The 13,395-nt window shown below is 42.6% G+C and overlaps 1 long non-coding RNA gene across 1 annotated transcript; it reads right to left on the reverse strand.

Moving 5' to 3' along the window:
- Positions 1-8,269: 8,269 nt before the first annotated feature.
- Positions 8,270-13,005, reverse strand: LOC143443687 (uncharacterized). Its single transcript, XR_013112868.1, has 3 exons — positions 12,326-13,005; positions 10,416-10,597; positions 8,270-9,335 (listed from the first exon to the last, which is right to left on the reverse strand). It is a non-coding gene; the product is annotated as an uncharacterized LOC143443687 (long non-coding RNA).
- Positions 13,006-13,395: the final 390 nt, after the last annotated feature.

The raw sequence follows: 13,395 nt of genomic DNA on the forward strand, positions 1-13,395 counted from the left end.
AGGTAACAAGTACAGAGAGAGAAATGATCTGGCAGTAAGTAGACTGCAAGAGAAAGCTAGGCATTAAGTAACAATCCAGTTTCAGATCTGAGCTAGTGGAAGGTCTGAGATGCTGGGCGTGGAAATAGGAGAATTATAGGAGAAGATGGTATGGGAAGAAACAGAGGCTATGCACTCCTCTATTCAACACCCAGAACTTGAGATATGTGTCAGAAGTCCTGAGGAAGACCACACTTACTGTTCAGCAGAATGGTCTAAATGCAAAAATCTACCAAAATCAGTGAAAAGATGGTATCACTGTTGCTTCTGCTGCCACTGCTGCTAACCTATACCTACATCAGAACCCTGATCTCTACATCAGAGGTCTAAGGTAGAGAGTCACCAAGGAAGTGTATGTGAAGAGAAATCAGGGCTGGTAGTTACAGAAGGCACAGGATGCACTGGCTGATAGATTTCAAATGCCAGAAACATGGTCAAATATTTTACTAGAAAAGACATGTCATAATTGTTCATCCAAAGGCTACTTCTAAAATGAAGGACTAATGTTTAACTTTACATATTTTCATCCTTCAAACTAACTCCCGAACTAAAAAGAACTACTACTATCATCTCCTGAGATAGAAGCTAAAACCAAAATATTTAAAGTAATAATATCATGGATCATGGAGATTGCCTAAAGAGTTCCATAATGAGATAGTTCTTTTTTAAATCCAATCTTAATACACACATTAGAGAAGAGGAGGCTAAAGCCTTGTGTATTCAGCCCATGGGTTCCTGGAAATTACCACATAGGTCTGTAATTAGCACATAGTCACACAACCAGTCTGGGACATACAAACAACAGAATGGTTAACGAACTGTCTCTTCTGTCAGGGCTCTCTCCTGTGTCTTATTAAGAAATCCAAATCAGAATAAAAACTACATTCTTGGGAAATAAAATTTTCAGCCAGGGGAGAAAGTCTACCTTTTCTAAATACTATGTATTCACAAAACCCATCCTATAAACAGTCTATAGTTAGAGCAGATGCCTCTATACATGAAGAAGAACAAAGCAATGGCCCAGTAAGAGAAGGAATGAGCCACTGTCCCAAGGACCTGGCTTCTGTCCTGGGTTGTGTAAAATAAAATAAAATAAAACCATCAAGTTGTTCTCAGCAACTCATAAGTTGCCTTCTGACCTCTCCCGCACCCCCCCACACACACACAGGAGGGTACATATTCACACAAATAAATGGAATAAAAATATCTTTTTATTTTAAAGCAAGGCTTTGATGCCACATTCATAATCCTACCACTTTCAAGAAAAAGGCAGTGAAAAAAAAAAAAAAAAAGAAAAGAAAAGAAAGAAAAAAAAAGAGGCAGTGTGGTCTGAGTTCCAGGCAACCAGGGCCAGAGTAAGACACTCTGTCTCTCTCTTCTATTTTTTATTTTGTAATTTTTTGTTTTGTTTTTTTTGTTTGTTTGTTTAATTTTTTATTTTTTGTTTGGTTGGGTTTTTTTGTTTGTTTGTTTGTTTTTGTTTTCAAAACAGAGTTTCTCTGCATAGCCCTAGCTGTCCTGGAACATGTTCTGTAGATTAGGTTAGCCTTAAACTCAGAGATCCACCTGCCTCTGCTTCTGGAATGTTGGAATTAAAGGTGTGCACCTCCACAGCAGCTACCACCACCAACCAGTGATGCTGTCTCTTAAAAGCAGTACAACAGCAACCGAAAAAGAACAAAGTTTGGCACTAAACTCAAAGATGCAATGCCAACCCTGATTAGGAGAGGTCAAATAAGCGCTCTGACAACCTCCTCGGCAGCTGGGAGGGAAGTGGACAGGGGAGCAGACAGTATGGCATGCCTTGATTTATCCAAGATACTTATCTCAGGCAAAAACACAAGCCAGCATTGGGAAAGCTGCTGTTTAGCCTGATAGTCTCTCCCAAGGGTTTTCCCGTAAGGAGAACGAACTGTGCTTTGTCTGAAGAGGACACACCAATCTCCTTTTCACCCATGTCTTAGTGCACACTCACAAGCATACACATTTATTTCCATGGAACTCAGAACGCAGGAAGGTGAGACCTGCCAGGACTCCAACACAAACAGGAAGAGAAACAGCAGAAGAGGAAGGAAGCTGGCGCAGACGTTGAGTCAGTGTGAAGGGACAGCATCCTGCCCATGGCTCAGCCTCAGCCTCATCCCTGTCACTTCCCTCTGTGTTTAGCAAGCAAGCACAGACAGATGGAGCCACCTTAAGTCTGGCTTAGTCCAGGGTAGAGGAAATGAATATATACTCACAGAGAGTGTCTCAGACTTCAGATTTTTGTTGTTCAAGGATGCTATCGTGCTATCTATTTCGGGAGCTGGAGAGATGGCTTAGCAGTTAGCAGCACTAAATGTTCTTCCAGGGGATCTGGGTTCAATTCCCATCTTCCACATGGCTGTTCACAACCATCTGTAAATCCAGTTCCAAGGAATTTGGCAGCCTCTCCCCTATAGGCACCAGGCATGCATGTGGTGCACAGACATACACACACGCAAAACACCCACAAATTTTAAAAAATGCATAAGGCATCATGTCCTCTGCCACACTGCCTGTCAGGCCCTGGGTTGGTTCTCAGTGCAGAAAATAAATAAATAAATAAATAAATAAATAAATAAATACCACCTTCTTATTTGGTTACAATTTTCCAAAATGAGAATGATTTGTGTCTGCTTCTAGAATTCTGCCTCATTCATTCTCCATAAAATTATTCTGGAGACGGAGAATATGGTTTTCTGGTATGATGGCTAAAGTTAATTGTCAATTTAGCAGAATCAACAGTCAGCTGGGAGAAAGACTCCCGAGTATGACTAGGAGAGATTATTTTGATTATGTTAGTTGACGTGGAAAGACTCGTTTTAATTGTAAATGGAACCATTCCAGGGATCCAGGACTGTGTGAGTGGAGACAGAGGACTGCCCTGCAGCACACTCTCAATGTTCTCTGCTGCTTGTCTATAGAAGCAATAGGATTGGCTGCTTCAAGATCTTGTATTGTTGCTATTGTCCCCAAGAACACTGCCATTTCAGCAGACAATTCTGCAAACTCCCAATTTACAACCTCTAAGGAAGAGGTTCTAGAACCTTCTTGCTCTGTGGTTGTCACACGCTCATCTCACTTGGCCGATATGAACACTCAGCTATCTAGGAAGAACACAAAGTGACCAGAACCCCAGAGCACTATAATATCCAATCCCATATGTAGAACTTCTAGTTTAGATACCAGTTCCCGCACCTCTTTGCTGCTGTGCTCTTGGTGTAGCCAAGCATAAGCTAGATCTGGTAAAGAGTGAAAGAATGATTTTCTATTGTCTTTCCTAACTCTTCAGTAGGAAATGTCATATGGACTTCAGTGAGCATCTTTCTTTCCCAATAAAATTGTGAGTTTCATAGGAACAGCACAGAGAAAACAGTTAATGTTGATACCACGGCCCGTGAGTATTCCACACTTCCTGGCTTGACCCTCTTATGACACTGCTGGAGACCACACCTCACTCTACGGAGTAATGCCATAAAGTGGAATTTCAGGCATCGGTAGAATGTGGGTCCAAGTTTCTGCTGTTCCACCAGTGCTATCTGTACTGGCCAGTACAGTAATGCACTGTCTCAAAACAAAAACAATCAAACAAACAAACAAAAAATGACATTAAAAACCCACATAAAAAGTCAGCCAGGATCCCGTGTTCTTGAATCTTAGCACCAGGGAGGCCAAGAGAGGTGGATCACTGGGGCTTGCTGGCCAGCTGGTCTACTCAAATCAGTAATCTCCAGATAGAGTGGAAGAGCCCGTCTCAACAAGGCCTCTACAGAAACTCATGCACACGCACTTGCACTTGCACTCACACATACACCAAAAAATAAAATAAAATTAAAAAATAAAAGGCTCAATCTGGTAAAGGCTGTTCTGAACCCTTCCCAATTTCTGTGGAAATAACAAATTTAGGCTTGTACCAAGACAAGTGGCCAGAATCGGACAAGTTACAGAAACTTCAATAATTCTTTGAGGAGCTGTGAAGGTGACAACACGTCCATTCATTTTCTGCCTCAGAAAATCACTAGCCTGGGCACGGAAAAACCCCAAGTCCAGTACCTCCGCTTTCTTAAAGCAGCCCTGCTGGCATCCTGGCAGGACAGTCTGGAAACCATGATTAATCCCCAAGTAAATAGAAAAACAGACTCTGGAGCCCAGAGGAGACAAACCTGAGTCAGCCTCTGGAGACTGGACTGAGTCAACTGAGCTACTCGCTCCTTCAGGAGCAGGCTTGCTTGCCAGATGACTTCCTCGGAACAGAAAGGCCTCTGTAGGGACCCGGAGCCGGGTGAAGCAGAAACTGAGGCATCGTTGTAATGGACTGAATGTGAACTGGTGTGAATCAGGTGTATACAGGGATCACCAGGTCCACGTGGTTCAAAAACTGACCATAGTGTTTGGTTTGGGACCCTAGGGCAAGGAACTGAGGTGCGTATTTTACATACTGAACTAGACCTGGCCTCCAGGTTCTCCCAGCATCCCTCAGTCCCTATCTGGCATACCCTGACCCCCACCCCAACCCTGAACTTTCAAGCCCAGGGTCTGGGTCTGGGCTGCCCTTCCCCCAGGTGCTCCTCCCTATAAAATCTAGGCATTTTGCGCTTCTGTCTCTCTCTCTCTCTCTCTCTCTCTCTCTCTCTCTCTCTCTCTCTCTCTCTCTCTCTCTCTCTCTCCCTTCTTGCTCTCCTTCTCTCTGTGTGAGCCCTTTCTCCCCAACCCCCACTGGTCTAGATCATAAGAGCAGCTTCCCGATAAACCTGACTTTAATATAATCTGATCTGGCTTGAACTGGTTCATTTCGGCAATGGAGAAATAATCTATCACACAGCTCCATATTCTTCCCAGTTTCTCTAGTGACAGGGAATATACCTAGATGTCTCTCTGTCGTCTGCAACAGCTTCCGTCTAGTTCAATTGACCGGCCATCTTTCTGTTGCGTGAGTGTGGTTGTTGCCGCTGCCGAAGTGACCCTGATTTCTCCCGAACCACCTCACTTTACACACTTCCCCAAAATACTACAGAGTCAAGCCTCAGATGAAATTACTTTGTGTAAAGATGCAAGATGATGAAAAGATTCATGTGAAAGCATCAAAACCAATCGCAAAGAACAAACCAAGTGGCCTCGTTCTTTTTTGCAAGGGGGTCTCAGAGGGAGTTCTTAAACCCATGATCCTCCTGCTTTAGCTTCCTGGGTGTTGGGACCAGCAAATCCTGTTCTTAAAAGCCTTTTAACCACTTGGTCCTGGAAGTTTCTTCTCTGTTAGTCTTGAGGGCCTGGCTTCTTGCTGTAACCACCCCTTCTCTTCCTGTGTGCTCCTATTTCCTCCCCCACCCCCATTTCTTCTGTCAATTCCCTCCCCTCTCCCAAATTCAGCTCATTTTACTATGTACATGTAGCTTTAAGGTTTCATCTACTGAGAATGTAACATCACCTTGAGGTCTTAACTGTTTTTTTTTTTTTTTTTTTCTTAAAGAAAGATAAACTTGCTTTTGTTTGGTCATTTGAATATGTGTATGTTTAAAATGGGGTCTCTTGTAGCCCAGGCTGCCCTCAAAGTCACTGTGAAGGTGAGGATGAGCTAGAACTCCTCACCTTCCATCAACCTCTACCTATCAGCTCTGAGATCACAGGCATGTGACACCATCCTCAACCACAGGATTTGGTGCTACATTCTTCCTCTCCTATTTAGTCCATTACGCCTAGTGGTATGTTGGACACTGTTTTTCTCCAGGCTGATAAGCACAGTTTGAAACATACAGTAAATTCTTAGCAAATACCTATTAAGTTGAGTGAAATAGGTCACAGAGCCTCTGAACTACAGCATAATTACAGTAGCCATTCCTTACTCAGTTTAACTTTTCATGGTTGCAATTACCAGTAAATATAAGAAAGAAAATTCTGGAAATAACCATTGAGTTTTAAATTGCCTGCCGTTCTGATGAAATCTCAGCTATCCCTGCCTAGGACACAAATCCTTTATGTTCCACCCTGTATATAATAATACCCACCTGTATATGCTCAGCCACATCTGGCTAAGGAGATCAATTTTTAACCATCTGTTTTTTTTTTTTTTTTTTTTTTTAATATGCATTGGTATGAGGGTGTCAGATCCCCTGGAACTGATTATAGGCAGTTGTGACCTGTGCTATGTAGGTGCTGGGAATTGAACCCGGGAAACTCTGAAAGAGCAGCCAGGACTCTTAACCACTGAGCCATCCGTCTCTCCAGCCCTGAAGACCAATTTTAAAGCATAGATAAATTAGTGGCACTCAAAGGAGGACCAGCAGCAGCATTGCCTACAAATTGGTTAATAATTCAGAATCTTAGACTTCAGTCTAGATTTTCCAAATGAGAAACTCAGCAGGAGGCCCAGCAAGTCATGGTTTATAGAATCTCTAGATGATTCTGATAGATGCTAAATTAGAGGACCACATCTTAATTCCTGGAACCTGTAAGAACTTTTTTTTTTGAGAAAAAACTAAAAGAATCTCTGCAGATGTGATTAAAGTCTAGAGACAGTGGTAGCCCTCGATCACCTAGGTGGGTCACTGAATGGCTGAGCTGTTTTGAATGTAGTGGTCTCAGTGTTATACTGTGTGTGTTTAAGTAACCTAGATTTTCCCACAAGTGAACCTACAGCACATGAGTGCTGGTAATTCTGCTGTGCAAAGAAAGACTTCAAGACACATTCATTCTTAAAGTGAAGAGGATCAAGAAGGGAAGGAAGGAAAAACAAATGTATGTTGCAGTTGCTAGGAATCACAGAGGAACACGTTACCTGTCCATGGAAGTCTGAAGGGAAAAAGTGCAATTTGGCACTCACAGCTCAGGTTGTAAAATGTGTATGAATGCTTAGTTAAGATGGAAAACAGCATTAAACCATAGGCTCGGTACTGTCTGTAGTTTCAGACATCCACTGGGGGTCTTGGAATAGATTCCCCTCACAGGGAAGAGAGGACCGTTGATATCCTCAAATACCATCAGTGTGGACCTCCAGGGCTGATTCTGGTGTTTTAGGGCAAAGGGTTTAGCAGAGACACAGTCATAGCAGGAGCAGGGATGGTTTGATAGAAAAAGATACACTTCAAGGGAGGAAGTAGAGAGCAAAGACAGTTTAGCTCATCTGCCCTACAACACAAACAGTTGGTTTTTTGTTTGGGGGTCCCCCCTTCCCCTTTCATGCATTTGTGTGTGTGGCATGCGTGTGTATGTATATGCATGTTTGCATGCTTGTTGGCACACATGTGTACGCGTGCAGCTGCACATATACGTGGGTGTGGCACATGCTTGATGTTGGGAATCTTCCTCCTTCAGTCTTCTACCTTATTCTTTGAGGCAAGCTTTCTCAGTGAAGCCAGAGCTCATTAATATGGCTATTCTTGCTAGCCAACTTGCTCTGGGATGTCCTGTCCATCTTCTAAGGCTAGCCAGAATTGCAGGCTGGTTGCCACACCTACCTAGCATTTAGGTACATTCTAGGGATCAAAACTCCAGTTATGTTATTTGTGTGGCAAGTATTTTAACCAGTGAGCCATCTCCTTAGGACATAGGTTTGGGGGTTGTCATTTGCATGGCATGGATTCTTTTGGCTTTGTGTGCTTTTCTGCACATCCTTGTATCTGATATGTGTAATAACACATACAACTTTGCTGATTGCATGTCTCATTAGCGTCTTGACTCTTTACCCAGGGGTGTGTACTTTAATATTGCAATGGACCACAGGTCACCTTCAGACACTCTGGGGAGCGTCTGCACCTGAGCCAGGGGCCAGATTTAGTCAGCCAAGCTGGAGATTTCCCAGCCTCCCTCTTCTGCAGGTGGTTTCTTTTATATGCTAATTTTGAAGCTTCAGTGCAAAGCAAGGCTCAGGGCGTCACTCAGAACCCTGTTCTGCTGCCTCACCACCCCATTCATCATAATTACCACTGAGGCAAGCCAGGGAAGCCCCAGTCCCTGGACACAACGCTGTGCAACAATTGTCAATAGTTTCTCTGTTCTGCAACTCACCTTGAGTCAATCACAGCTTCTCTAGGCACCTTTTCTTTTTATCCATAATGCCGTATTATTATTTTTTTTAATTTTCTCTGCTCATACAGTAGTTACATGAATCAAATGGGAGTATATACATGTGTGGGCCTCTGGTGCATCTGAGACACACTACATATTAAGACAAATAACACAATTGGATGCTCCAAAAAGCTTTTAAAAAGCTCGATTATTTTATCAAGTAGCTTGTGTTATGTACATAAATTCTTTCCATATTTCTTATGAATAAAAGCCACTTTCATTCTCAAAACCATTTATTTGTCTGTACTTGCAGCTCAACTTCAGCTGCTAACTTATGTAAATGTGTTCTCTAAGCAAAATACCTCCTGTTTTGTTTTTCTTTGTTGACTCTTGTCCAAAGACTTTGCTTCCTCTCCTGTGTAACTATTTATCATATGAAAATCAAAGTAATTAAAGATCCTCTCTGATGCCAACCTCATGAAAGGATTACACTTTAACATCAATGGGAAAATGTACTAAGGAAACAAAAAAAGCATTTTAGATATGGCAAACTGTACTCAGCACAAAGGAATCACCACTTTTTGTATCTTGTAATAACAGCAAGACTCCAACATATATTCAAATATTTTAGCCTATATTTCTTTCTTCCTTACTTTAGTGTGTATTCACTTCTTGTAGTTGCTATAACAAATTACTACAAGTTTTGTGGCTTAAAGTGGCCAAAACTCATTTTCTCATGATTCTAGAGCCCAGAGATTTGAAACAAATTTTTTTTAAAAAAAAAAAAAATTTTTTCATTTTATGTGTGTGTACCTACTTGTCTGTATGTGCACCACTTGTACACAAGCAGGTGCCCACAGAGGCCAGAAGAGGGTGTTGGATCTCCTGGAACTGGGGAGTTACAGGTAGTTTTGTGCCTCCAGATGTAGATACTGGGATGAAACAGCGAGGGGAGGGGCCCACAGCAAGTGCTGAGCTGTCTCTCCAGGCTCTTGTAATTACTTTCTCTGGGCTGAAACCAAGGAGCTCACAACTGCATCTGCTTCCCTTCTGGACCCTTTCAGCTTCTGGTGGCTGCTGATTTTATTTAGCTAATGACTGCATCACCCCAGGCTCTGCCTCCACAGTAACAATGCTTCTTCAACATCATTACCTCCCTCTATACCTTATTAGGATACACATGATGACAGTTAAGACCCACCGAGGTAACGAGGGTAACTACTGTCTCTAGACTTCAATCACATCTTCAGAGATCTTTTATTTTTTTACTCCTCCTGCAAAAAAAAAAAAAATGTATTATAGGTTTCAGAGATTAAGATGTGGTCCTCTAATTTAGCATCTATCAGGGTCATCTAGAGAGCCTATAAAGCATGACTTGCTGGGCCTCCTGCTGAGTTTCTCATTTGGAAAATCTAGAGTAAAGCCTAAGATTCTGAATTATTAACCAATTCTCAGGCAATGCTGCTGCTGGTCCTCCTTTGAGGACTACTAATTTATGCATGATTTAAAATTGACCTTCTTAGCCTGGTGTGGCAGAGCCTGCCTATAACTCTAGTACTTGGGAAGCTGCAGCAGAAAGATCGCAACCTCAAAACCAGGCTGAGGTCTCACTGTGATGTATATGTGTATGTGTATGTATATGATGTATATGTAATGTGTATGTAATATATATGTAATGTATATGATGTATATGTGTATGTGTATGTATATGATGTATATGTATGTGTATATGATATATATATATGATGTATATGTATTTGTATATGTATACACACACATACACACACATGCTGTCTCTGTGTGTGTTGCTTCTTGCTTTTAATTTTCCCACTGCGAACTATATGCTGCCAACTTTTGTGTCTATCTCTGTATGTATTCAAGTCAGAGCTACTGATAGAGCATTGCAATGGGTGTCTCTTTTGTCTTTTAGATGCTGACAGCTTTCTCCCCCCCCCCCTTAGATGTGTGCAGTGAGACAGACAGGTCCTAACTGCTCACGTAGTGCTCCCGCTGGTTTCTGTAAAAGAACAGGATAATTCCTACAACCTGGTGCTGAAGGACCCACAGTATAACTGTAATTCGTACCACCTTTTTGTAGCTAGCCTCTTTGAGACTCCCCAAATATCCTCTGCATACTCTCCCAAATGCAAGACTTCCTCATGTGCCCCAGTCAGAAAGAATGTCTCTTGTCACCTGCCTTTAGTTAACACCCTTTGCCCAGCTGTTGGAATAATCTTCTTGTACACTGTGTAAAGAAAGGTTGTCTTTGTATTATTCAAATGTTGACGTCTGTACCAGCAGAGAGCTGAATATCATCTGTACTCGGATATTATTATTTCTATAAATAATAATACCTGTCTCTGTGTTTCGTATACACTCTTCTCCATCACCTTCTGATTGGGTTACTAAAGAGCGGATGACCTATAGCAGGACAGGAGAGGAAAGGTGGGGCATCCAGTAAGAGACAAGAACTCTGGAAATCAATGAGGCTCAGGGTTTCACCAGCCAGACAAGGAGGAAGGACCAGGTGCAGGAACTGAAGGAGAGGTAACAACAGGTCACATGGCAGAACGAAGATTAGAATAAATGGGTTAATTAAGTTATAGGAGCTAGTTGGGAAACAGCCTAAGCTTTCATAAATAAATATAGATCTCTGTGTGTTACTACTCATGTGCTGACAGGTCAGAGGCGTCCAGTAATACCCAGAAGAATCCTGATGTTCCCTCAGGTCCAGTGCACCTTCTTAGCCTCTCTTCCTCCAACCAGTATAGTCCAGCTCTTCACACAGCACTCTCTAGCACACTCTGACAATAGTGCCGTCTATCTTGAATCCTAATTAGTCCTTGACCTACTATAAACTTCACAGGGTAAAGTTCATGCTCAATTTCCTTTCTCGTGTGGCAGGCAAATATACACAAAAAGACTGTTGCCTGTCTCGTTTGGCATCTTCTTTAAGCTTTTGGCAGTTGTTGGGCACACAAAGGCTATTGTTGTGTCTTTGCTTTGGGGACCATGCTCCATACTTATTTGGGTGAACACTCGCTGCCCCATAACCTTTGGGGCTCTATTGATGCCTGTCAATTGAAGTACTTCCCCACAAAATCCATCTTCCTCTCTGTGTCTGTCACAAACAGGAATTCGTTACCTAGGATTTTTTTTTTTTTTAAATAAGGTCTCTAGAGAAAACAGACTTCTTTTTGTTGAGTAAAGAAGCTGGGGATATGTTTGCCTCTTGGGAAAAACAGGCTAGAGAGACTGAGGTTGGCAAGCAAGGGGAGAGTCCTGCTACTGGGAATTGTAGGCTCTTTGCTTCTTTCATGGTTTCTTCCTATGAGCTAATTAGGTTGCCTCGGTGCCTGCTCTGAATGTCAGGTTCTGCCGCTTGCAGTCTGCAGTTCTGGGTAATAATTCATGCAAGGGTTAAAGGGACTAGTTATCCTTTAAGAACTTCCTAAGCACTGTCTCCACTGTCCTGAAAAGAAAGGCTAAACCCCACAGCAGGGATCTCTGACTCCTTCCTTATGTTATACCCTGTATGGCCTCCAAAGCTGTTAGATATGGCCTATCATTTATAAACTTAAAAGTAATGTCTGGAAAATATTTCTGCTGAGGTCATGCCAACATTTTTACTTTGATAATTAAAAAGCCCATGGAAGTGAAATTACTAAAATTCATTAATACATATAAAAGCGTCAATGAGTCTTTTAAATATTAAAAATCCAAAAAAGAACACAAATATCCCATAAAAAATAGTCCTCTTGAATAATGGAAAGGTCTGGGCTGGGAGGCAGAGAAACAAATTTAAAAGGTTGCAGAGACACATGCCAAAAGAAATCTAAGCAGACAAACAGCAGCTCTCCAAACACCTTTATCTGTTCAGAGGCTGCTTGGGTTTGGGCAAACCCTGATAACAGGACTCTGGATCAAGTCTCCTCAAACTGCACATGCCTAGAGGGGTTCCAGGCACCAGTCTTCTGCAAGTGTGCGCTGTCCTCGGCTACGTGCTAGACTTTGGAATGAATTCAGAGTAGTCTCTAGGGAGGAAAACGTGCAACAAGCTTCGGTAGCTCTCTTGCCGTCTTTGGAACCTGCTAAAATTTAAAGACAGGCTTCGGTCTCTGAGTCTTAGGTCTCTCCTTAAAGAACACTTTCAAGGTCAAGAAATTTATTTACAAACTTAATGACTTAGGAGTGCCCCCTTTTGTGTTACCTCTCAGGGTCAAATTACAATTGTCACCAACCTTTATAGCGTTTGAACACTCACATAAAAATTCCTGATGGGTCCACAGAAATGAAAGAGGCAATTCCAACAGCAATCCTGAAACTCAAATCCTCTGCAGTCATACCAGCATCAGGCACCAGGCTTCCTGCATCCCAATCTTTGATGCTGTGGTTTCATTCTTATTGTTGTTTTGACTTGGGCTTTGATTTTCTTGAAACAGGTTTTTTAGTATTGTAGCCTAGGCTAGCCTCAAGCTCAACCCAATCCTCGAGTCTCAGCTTGCTGTGCGCAAAGACTATAGGCATGGGCCATCACCCTTGGCTGCCCTCCCATCCCTGATATTGAGGAACTTAATTCTTCAGCCGCTAGTCCCGATTTCAGTCTTGCGTGTGCTGTGGTTCACCGGCACACGCTGGGCAAGCAGTCTGCTGTTGAGCCACACCCTCAGCTTTCCAAGCTCACCCGCTGGAAGTTAAGTAACTCTGACGGACAAGAAGTTTCTTCTGTTTGAAGTTCATTTGGTTCTTCATTGCCTTGCTCTCCTTTGTCATTGCCCGAAAGGAAAAAACAATACCATCTAAATGCCTTTTTACATGTCACTTATTTAGTGTGTGCGTGCGTGCGTGCGTGCGTGCGTGCGTGTGTGTGTGTGTGTGTGTGTGTGTGTGTGTGTGTGTGTATAACCTCATGACAATGGACATGCCACAGTACACATATAGAAGTCAGAGTCAATTCCTTCCCTCCACCCTGTGGGTTCCAGGAATCCACCTCCGGTCCTTAAGCTTGGCAGCAGGCATCTTTACCAGCTGGACCTTCTTGATGGCCCCCGATCTCTACCATCTGCGAGACTATATTCTCCGTCCCCGCTCATGCGCTTTCCCAGGCCTCGGGCACCATCACCAATAAATCTCTTCTAAATGTGCTCTTTCCATTGATCTAAACTGCTTAACTGTCTCTAAAACAATAGACGAAAGCACAATAACTTCCTATAATTATTCCCATTTAAACACAGTGTGTGTGGAAGGTGCACGCTACAATGCCAACATGGCAAGGTGGGGATAAAAGAGTCGGGTGTTCAAGAACAGCCTTGGCCACACCATGAGTTGAAAGCG

Source organism: Arvicanthis niloticus, chromosome 10, assembly GCF_011762505.2.
Source record: "Arvicanthis niloticus isolate mArvNil1 chromosome 10, mArvNil1.pat.X, whole genome shotgun sequence".
Taxonomy (NCBI): domain Eukaryota; kingdom Metazoa; phylum Chordata; class Mammalia; order Rodentia; family Muridae; genus Arvicanthis; species Arvicanthis niloticus.